Source organism: Rhinopithecus bieti, unplaced genomic scaffold (assembly GCF_001698545.2).
Source record: "Rhinopithecus bieti isolate Rb0 unplaced genomic scaffold, ASM169854v2 scaffold_33664, whole genome shotgun sequence".
NCBI lineage: Eukaryota > Metazoa > Chordata > Mammalia > Primates > Cercopithecidae > Rhinopithecus > Rhinopithecus bieti.
In genome coordinates this window covers 1684541-1694540 of record NW_016814733.1, presented here as the reverse complement: position 1 = coordinate 1694540, position 10000 = coordinate 1684541, and positions in this window count along the sequence as shown.

Here is a 10000-nt window from a genome sequence, read left to right as displayed (position 1 = left end):
GGCCGGGCGCGGTGGCTCAAGCCTGTAATCCCAGCACTTTGGGAGGCCGAGACGGGCGGATCATGAGGTCAGGAGATCGAGACCATCCTGGCTAACATGGTGAAACCCCGTCTCTACTAAAAATACAAAAAACTAGCCGGGCGACCTGGCGGGCGCCTGTAGTCCCAGCTACTCGGGAGGCTGAGGCAGGAGAATGGCGTGAACCCGGGAGGCGGAGCTTGCAGTGAGCTGAGATCCGGCCACTGCACTCCAGCCTGGGCGACAGAGCGAGACTCCGTCTCAAAAAAAAAATAAATAAATAAAAAAAAATAAAATAAAATAAAATCAATTTAAAGAAACATATGAAGTAACATTTGGAACAGGAAAAAAGACTGAAGTTTCAGAAACCGATATGAAGAGAAATGTCTTGACTATGGTGAAACGTGCATACACTTTGGAGCCAGAAGGGTCTGAATTCAATTGCCAGCTATGTGATCTTGGGTGAGTGAAACTTTACCCCTTTATAAAATAGCAATCATAAAGCTTAGCATGCAGGGCAGTGTTTCTCTGAATGTGTTTCCTGTGCCACCCACATCAGAATCAGCTGAGGTGCTTGTTAAATGGAACTTCCCAGGCTACCACCCAGAACTTTTTATCAGACAGGATCCTGGGGGCGGGGAGGTGGGTGGTGGCGTGGGAGAGAGCCTCGAAATCTGCATTTTAACAAGGTCCCCAGTGATTTTAGGATGGGCTCTGGAGAGGATGAAAGGAGCTGAAATAAATAAAGGAGCTGGCACAAAGGAGCAGGAAGGACACCGTCCTTCTGGGCTGCCCATCATCTGAACACCACGTACCTCTGAAGGGGGTCACAAGGGCCCTGCTCAGAACTTACATGGGTGGCTGTGCAGGTTGTGCACTGCGCAAGTATAGTGACTGATGCTCTGGAACTGCACAGTACATAAACTGCATGACCATAGCTCAGCTGATCTAGTTCCCTATGGTCCTTTCCACTTTTTTTGAGCCTGGTTCTCCCAGCCTTCCTTATAATTCTCGGCTATACAGTAGTGTAGTCTTCCAATAAATTCCTGGGATCAAGGGCCTATAGTTGGATGTTGCTGTTTGTGACCAAGAACCTTGACAGGAATAGTGAGTAGTGACTGTTTTTTGTTTGTTTGTTTTGAGATGGAGTCTTGCTCTGTTGCCCAGGCTGGAGTGCAATGGTGCAGTCTCGGCTCACTGCAACCTCCACCTCCCAGGTTCAAGCGATTCTCCTGCCTCAGCGTCTCGAGTAGCTGGGACTACAGGTGTGCTAATTTTTGTATTTTTAGCAGAGACAGGATTTCACCATGTTGGCCAGGCTGGTCTTGAACTCCCTGACTTCAAGTGATTCACCCACCTCAGCATTCCAAAGTGCTGGGATTACAGGCGTGAGCCACCATGCTTGGCCAGCAGTGACTGCTTTGCTTCCTTCTATCAATGGCTCCTCAGTGTATAGCCCCTCCTGGAGGTTGTCAAAAGAAGGGGTTGGGGAGGAGTCAAAGGAAGTTAAGGAAGTGAAGAAATGATCAGTTCCATCATCCAAGCTCTGCCTGGCTTCAAGCTGTTTTATACATTAGATTTTGGATGAAAAATTCATTTGAAATGAATGATTCCAGCACCTTTTCTAAAAAGTTTTAAAACCACTGCCTATTATGAGATCCCCTAAGAGGAGACCATGTGGTGGGGTGGGGACGAATGAGGCAGAGAGCGAGGGCAGAGGAGGGGACGCCTCAGGACAATGGAGGCTGGGGACTGGGGTTTTAGGGCTCCCTATAGGCCAAGCACACAAGGCCCTCCTTCTGGAGCTAAAACCTACTGGTGGGCGCGAAGATCCCACCCCTAGACTGGGGGGAAGCTTCTGTGGCCTTTGTGCTCCATGTAATCCTCAGAAGAAGTTGCTCTTCCCTGCTTATGGAAAAAATGACCATGACCACTTTCAAAAGGAAAAAGTGGGTGTTGATGTGATCAGATCACTAGGATAGCCAACAGTCTCCTGGCCTCAGGAAGAGGAATAAGCAGAACTCCTAAAGAGGCTCCGAAGACCACAGAGAAGAAAGCACCAAGTTACTCTTGAGAGACCAAAGAGAGAAGGGCATATGAAGGCATAAAGACGCCAACCTGTGGAACAGGGTGAAGAAAAAGAAAGGGGTCTGGACATTTCCCATCACAGCTAGAGTTCCCCCAAATCTGCAGCACTTAGAGCATAAAGATAGAAATGTGCAGGCGGCATGGTGGCTCACGCCTGTAATCCCAGCACTTTGGGAGCCCTAGGCAGGAGGATTGCTTGAGGCCAGGAGTTCAAGGCCAGCCTAAGCAACACAGGAAGGCTCCTCTCTCTACAGAAAAAGGAGAAGAAGAAAGAAGAAGAAGCCAGGCGCGATGGCTCATGCCTGTAATCCCAGCACTTTGGGAGGCCAAGGTGGGCAGATCACAAGGTCAGGAGATTGAGACCATCCTGGCTAACACAGTGAAACTCCGTCTCTATGAAAAATACAAAAAATTAGCCAGGTGTGGTGGCACATGCCTGTAGTCCCAGCTACTCGGGAGGCTGAAGCAGGAGAATGGCGTGAACCTGGGAGGCAGAGCTTGCAGTGAGCAGAGATTGCACCACTGCACTCCAGCCTGAGAGACAGAGCGAGACTCCGTCTCAGAAGAAGAAGAAGGAGGAGGAGGAGGAGGAAAGGAGAAGGGATGGGGAGGGGGGAGGAGGGAGAAGAGGAGGAGGGAGAAAAGAAAAAAAGTTTCCTCACTCTCCAAATTTTGATATTTGCAATAAAGGCACTGAATTTTCATTAAATATTTCCTCTTGGTCTACAACTAGGATAGTAGGAAAAAAGAGAGGAGAAGAAGACTTTATTAGATGCTATCACTGAGCTGTTGTTTAGTTCTATTTTCTTTTCACTTCTTGTCTTTTATTTTTCTTTAGAGATGGAGTCTTGCTTTGTCTCCCAGGCTGGAGTGCAGTGCCACAATCATAGCTCACTGCAGTCTTGAACTCCTGAACTCAAGTGATATTCCTGCCTCAGCCTCCCCAGTAGCTGGGACTATAGGCTCACACCACCATGCCTAGCTAATTTTTTAATTTTCTGTAGAGACAGGATCTTGCCATATTGCCCAGGCTATTCTCAAACTACTGGACTCAAGTGATCCTCCCTCCTCAGCCTCCCAAAATTTGGGGGCTACAGGCGTGAGCCATGGTACCCACTCTGTCGCTCAGGCTGGAGTGCAGTGGCATAATCACAGCGCACTGCAACCTGCACCTCCGGGGTTCAAGTGATCCTCCCACCTCAGCCTCCCAAGTAACCTCCACATTGGGATTACAGGCATGCACCACTATGCCCTGCCTCATCTTCCTTGTTATTGGTCTGTAGCATGCTCCTTTCTTTTTCTTTAGTTAGTTAGTGTATTCTCTTTTATCCTCATACCCCACTCTAATTCCCCTCCTTAATTTTATTATTATTATTTTTTTTTTTTTTTTTTGAGATGGAGTCTCACTCTGTTGCCCAGGCTGGAGTGCAGTGGTACAATCTCAGCTCACTGCAAGCTCCGCTTCCCAGATTCACACCATTCTCCGGCTCCAACCTCCTGAGTAGCTGGGACTACAGGCGCCCGCCACCACACCCGGCTAATTTTTTGTATTTTTAGTAGAGATGGGGTTTGTGCCTGGCCAATTTTTTTATTAACATAAAGGTGGGCAAGTAGTTTTCAATTTCCTGTATAGTTGCAAAACTGGGTTATTGTAAAAGACACACAATATAAGGTTATAGCAGCAGTTGGAGTAAGGTGGGAGTAATCTAATAAAAGTCATGGGTCCTCTCCCTGGAAAAATCTGTCTCTATTCATACATGCAATTTTGCAAACACTTCCTAGTGTTCAGAGACCTCTGAGGCCTTTTGCAGACATACTTTGAACACCAAAGTGTTCACTGCCTCTGTGTTACAAGAAAGCTCTGAGAAATAGGGAAGCATTTATACTGCAGAATCCTTTAAATAGATTGTAGCTTTTATTATTTTCAAAATTATAAAAATAATTATTATTAAAATAAAAAATTGTGATAAAAGAGAATGTACATTAATGAATGGATAAGAAATATTTGTAACTAGTGCAATGTAGACATTACTCATATAAACAGGTTCTTTTTTTTTTGAGATGGAGTCTCGCTCTGTCTATAAACAGGTTCTTATAGAAGAGGAAAGTAACTTTGTTGAGTACCAGCTCTTGACCAGACATTGCACACAATGCATCACCTCCATTTCCTTAACAAACAGAAATAGTCGCTATTTTCATACCCGTTTTTATAGATGGGGAAACTGAAGTCAAAGGAGAGCATAAGTTCCGAAGACTATGCAACTTACAGTATTATGGTGTTAAACAGTCTGCCTTAAACACAGACATAGTGATCATTTTTAACATATGTTCTACAAAATGAATTTATTGAGCAAAGTGGGGTTAACTTCTTTCCATGGGCTTATTTAAATCACATTTAAGGCCAGGCCTGGCGGCTCACACCTGTAATTCCAGCACTTTGAGAGGCTGAGGCGGGTGGATCGCCTGAGCTCAGGAGCTCAAGACCAGCCTGGGCAATATGATGAAACCCCATCTCAACAAAAGATACAAAAATTCATTGAGCATTGTGGTGTGTGCTTGTGGTCACAGCTACTCAGGAGGCTGAGGCGGGAGAATTGCTTGAGCCTAGGAGGTGGAGGTTGCAGTGAACCGAGATCACACCCCTGCACTCCAGCCTGAGCAACAACAGCAAATTTCCATCTCAAAACAAAAAACAAAAAACAGCGGAATTCAGGTTTGTTGTGCCATTTATGATGACATCATTGGGTTCTTTTGTCTCATTTTCTTAGGTTTTTCATTAGAAAGAAATAGAAAGAAACCTTTCTATATCTGCATGTCATCCCTTAAAGAAAAAAACTCCCTCCTGAATGCTGTTCACTCACTCACTCTACAAAACCTGGTGTCTTTCAGGGAGGAGCAGCACTGGTTCCCCAGAGGTGGAATTAGCTTTTCCTTCTTCCTATTCTCACACCCCTCTTTACTATCTCCACTCCTTGTAAATGATGTGTAGGCAGAGTTTGTGTCATTTCTTTTACCAGTGTTACTTAGGGGTGTGATTGCTCATACTAGGCATTCAGTAAGTGTCTACCAAACTGAGTTAAATTCCTATTTTTTTAATTGGGAAAAAATTTTGACACAGAAAATTAAGGAGAAAATTTTGAAGAGACACTTTACCCATGAGCCAGATTTAGCAAATGAAAACATTTTCTCATTTTGCCTTGAATTTCGTTGGTTTAAAAGAAATAAAATTTAGAGGCCAGGTGCAGTGGTTCACCCCTGTAATCCCAGCACTTTGGGAGGCCGAGGCAGGTGGATCACGAGGTCAAGAGTTTGAGACCTTCCTGGCCAACGTGGTAAAATCCCGTCTGTACTAAGAATACAAAAATTAGCTGGGCATGGTGGCGCGCGCCTGTGGTCCTAGCTGCTCCAGAGCCTGAGACGGGAGAATCGCTTGAACCCAGGAGGTGGAGGTTGCCTGAGCCAAGATCACACCACTGCACCCAGCCTGGCGACAGAGCGAGACTCCGTCTCAAAAGAAAAAAACAAAAATAAACAAACAAAAAACATTAGCTGGGCATGGTCGCGGGCGCCAGTAATCCCAACTACTCAGGAGGCTGAGGCAGGAAAATCTCTTGAACCTGGGAGACGGAGGTTGCAGTGAGCCGAGATCAGAGTGAGACTCTGTCTCAAAAACGAAATAAAATTGAGAGATAAAATAGAAGTTCCTTTCCATGATTTTATCCTCCTCCTGCCCACTACAGAGAAAACTATGATCATTATTTTGGTATGTATTTTCTGATTTGCATTTTATATTTTGCTGCCTATAATCCTTAGTATTGTTTTAATTTTTTTAACTTTACATGTTCTGCACCTTACTTTTTAAACTTAATATTATATTTTCAAGACCAATCTATATTGATAGACATAGATCTAGTTTATTTGCATTAGTTATTGTATATTGTCCCATGATGTGAATATACCAGGTTTTACTTACCACTGCCAAGTGAGGGACTTTCAGGTTTCCCTACGGAGCTCTTTGCTATAACAAACAATGCTGAAATGTACATCCTTATTACAATTCGGGTTACTTCTTGTACAAATTACCTAACACACAATTGGTAAATAAGGGAAGGATGTTAGAACACGGAAGTCATGTTAGCTTACACATGATTTTCCATAACATGTTACTGTTTTAAAGCAATTAAAAGAGAAAGTCGGCCGGGCGCAGTGGCTCATGCCTGTAATCTCAGTACTTTGGGAGGCTGAGGCAGGTAGATCAGGAGATCGAGACCATCCCGGTCAACATGGTGAAACCCCGTCTCTACTAAAAATACAAAAATTAGCCAGGCGTGGTGGCGGGCGCCTGTAATTCCAGTTACTCCGGAGGCTGAGGCAGGAGAATCGCTTAAACCCGGGAGGCAGAAGCTTCAGTGAGCCAAGATCACACCACTGCACTCCAGCCTGGGCAACAGAGGAGACTCCGTCTCAAAAAAAAAAAGTCTTAGCAGTGAACAAAGACCTGGAGCTGAAAATCTACTAAAATGTCTTCCTTCAGAACCAATAATTACATAGTTAGTGCCTTCGAGGAGCACTATGTTTTCCATACAGCTGTTAAGCTATATGGTGTTGCTGTGGGTACAGAAGAATAACATTAAGAAATTGGAAGCATTTCAGCCAGGCGTGGTGGCTCAGACCTGTAATCCCAGCACTTTGGGAGGCTGAGGCGAGTGGATCACTTGAGGTCAGGAGTTCAAGACCAGTCTGGCTAACATGGTGAAACCCCGTCTCTACTAAAAATACAAAAATTAGCCAGCTGTGGTGGCGGGTGCCTGTAATCCCAGCTACTCAGGAGGCTGAGGCAGGAGAATTGCTTGAACCTGGGAGGCAGAGGTTGTGGTGAGCTGAAGTCGCGCCACTGCACTCCATCCTGGGCAACAGAGCGAGAGCTTGTCTCAAAAACAAACAAAAAAAGAAATTGGAAGCATTTCTCCTTGTATTAAAACTGCGGACCTTAAAAAATACAGTCCAGGGGCCATATTTTTAATTTTGATGAAAACGTTTTCTACCTACCTGTCCCAGAAGGAGGAGCCTCAGGTTAAAGGCTCCAAAGGACACCTGGGATGCTGGGAACAATGCCAGCATGGGACCAACTCTGTTTGTGTAATAATTTTTAAAACATTGTCGCTTTTGTTAGTGCTTGGGTGACAAAGTTCTATAGGTTTTGAGCAGCATGCCCCAACTGTATTTCCCCCATACACTTGCCAACTTTAGTGAAGGATGTTGCACTTGTTTCCTTAAGCACACGTGTAAGAGTTTCTCTAGGGTGTATGCCAAGCAGTGGAATTGCTGGGTCACAGGGGATGCATGTTTTCAACTGTTCTAGGTTTTTTTTCAAATTACTCTTCTAAGTGGTTTTACCATTTACACTCCCACCAAGAGGTGAGAGCCCTTATTTCCCTGCTTCCACACTAATATCTGATGTCATTAGATCTTTTTATTTTGACTGATATCATGGATATAAAATGCCTTCTCGTGGTTGTTTTAATTTGCATTCCCCCAGTTGCTAGTGAAGCTGAGTGTATTTTTATATGCTTATTGGCCATTCCAGCTTTCTCTTCTGGGTATTACCAGTTCAACCCTTTGTCTTTTTTTAAGCTGAATTGTTTGTCTTTTTCTTATTGACTTATAGGAATTCTTTATGCATTCTAGATATGAATCCTTTGTCTGTTAAATGTCTACTTTTATGTTCTCCTCACAATGTCCCCACTTGCCATATAAGCCCATTTAGAAAAATATGTCTGCTCTGCTATAAAACACACTGGGTCACTTTCTTTTATTTTATTTTATTTTTTTTTTCGAATATATCCTAGGTACCTGTGGTTTTAGATTATACAAATAGGTGGTATAACTAGAAAATTTTGAAACTCAGATTTTATAGATTCTTGTTTCTCTATGGATACTTGACCCATTCTCCTATTTATAGAGACTTCTCTTTGTACAGAAGAGTTTTTAAAAACAGACAAAAAAGGATATCCCCTGTCCTGACAACTGTTGGCCAGATATCTTTTGTCAGATTAATAAAAAAAATACTTTTTTGAAAAAGTTAGGGAAGGTGAAACTTCATATTTGAGTTGGATCCTTTGTAGATGTCTTAAACCCAAGAGAAAACAGTATATTTTATTAAATTCCATGATTCTCATTTTTAAAATATTCAACCCATACGCAATCAATCATCTTTTTCTGACAAGTTACCTAACAAAATTTTCTTTAAACTAAACGGTATTGAATTTCAGACTAAATTTTTAAAGTGACATTCTGATTATAAAGAAAAAAAAGGAATTCCTAAATGAAAATACTTGCAGTTTGCCTGGAACTGAAAACTTAGCATGTGGAAATGTGAGGAAAAGATCTAAGTGTTGGCNATTCTCATTTTAAAATATTCAACCCATACGCAATCAATCATCTTTTCTGACAAGTTACCTAACAAAATTTTCTTTAAACTAAACGGTATTGAATTTCAGACTAAATTTTAAAGTGACATTCTGATTATAAAGAAAAAAAAGGAATTCCTAAATGAAAATACTTGCAGTTTGCCTGGAACTGAAAACTTAGCATGTGGAAATGTGAGGAAAAGATCTAAGTGTTGGCAAAAGATTGCAATAAAGTAAATGATGTGGTTTTCTCAGGGGTGATTTTGCAACTCGAAACATTCCAAAAAGAGTTACTGATCACAAAGTTTCTTTTAGCTTCTAGCTCTGAAATGCTTGGCATACATAAAGCTCTTACCGATATTTGGATAAATTAAATTTATATTGACATTTTTTAAAAGTTGGCCTAAGTTTCTAGCTGGTGAGGGCATGTATGAAACACAGAACATTTTGAGGCATTCAGTTTTACAACTGATAGATGCTGACATCAACCTGCCCTCTTCTACACTATATTCTTGAAAGCTGAACCACAGTGAAATTTAAAATATGTATTTTTCTCTTGAAAAGCAGCAGTTTCCTCAAAAAGTTAATTGTAGAATTATCATATGATGCAAAAACTCCACTCCTAGGTATATGCCCAAAAGAATTAAAAGCAGAGACTCAGATACCGATGCATGAATGCTCATTATAGGATTAGTCAGTAGCTGAAAGGTAGAAAAAACCCACGTGCCCATCAACAGATGAACAGAAAAACAAAATATGGAATATTCATACCATGGAATATGATTCACCCTTTAAAATAAAATTTTGATACATGCTATAACATGGATGAACCTAGAAAACTTTGTAAGTGTAATAAACCAGACACAAAAGAAAAATTGTTGCATGGTTACACTTATATAAAATATCTAGAATAAACAAATTCATAGTGACAGAAGGTAGGTTAGAGGTAATCAAGGACTCTAGGGGAGTGGAGGAAATGAGGAGTTATTGTTTTATGAGTCCAGAGTTTCTGTTTGGGGAAAATAAAAAAGTTTAGAAATAAATAGTGGTGATGGTTGAACAACATTATGAATATAATTGGTGCCACCGAATTGTATACTTAAAAAATAGCTAAAAAGGCAAAATTTATGTGTCTTTTACCTCAATAAAAAATTTTAAACTAGGTTTCTTCAAACTCCTCCTCCAATAAAGCAACAAATACTCCTTGAAGAAAGCTAGGAAAACTTTGAAAAGTAAAATGAAATTAAAGCCGCCTATTCTTCCACCAAGTAGTGATAACGTGATTAATGTGTTGTGCAGTTTCCTCTTCTAATCAGAAGTATAGATGTACGCAGATACACACATACACACACATGCACACAAACACACAGAATTATGCAGAGCCTGCTTTTCTCACTGCATGTTGTAACAATCAGTAGAATTCAATCTTATCCATGAGCCTTAATGTATTCAAACCATATCAACTATTGTTGGACATGTAAAAT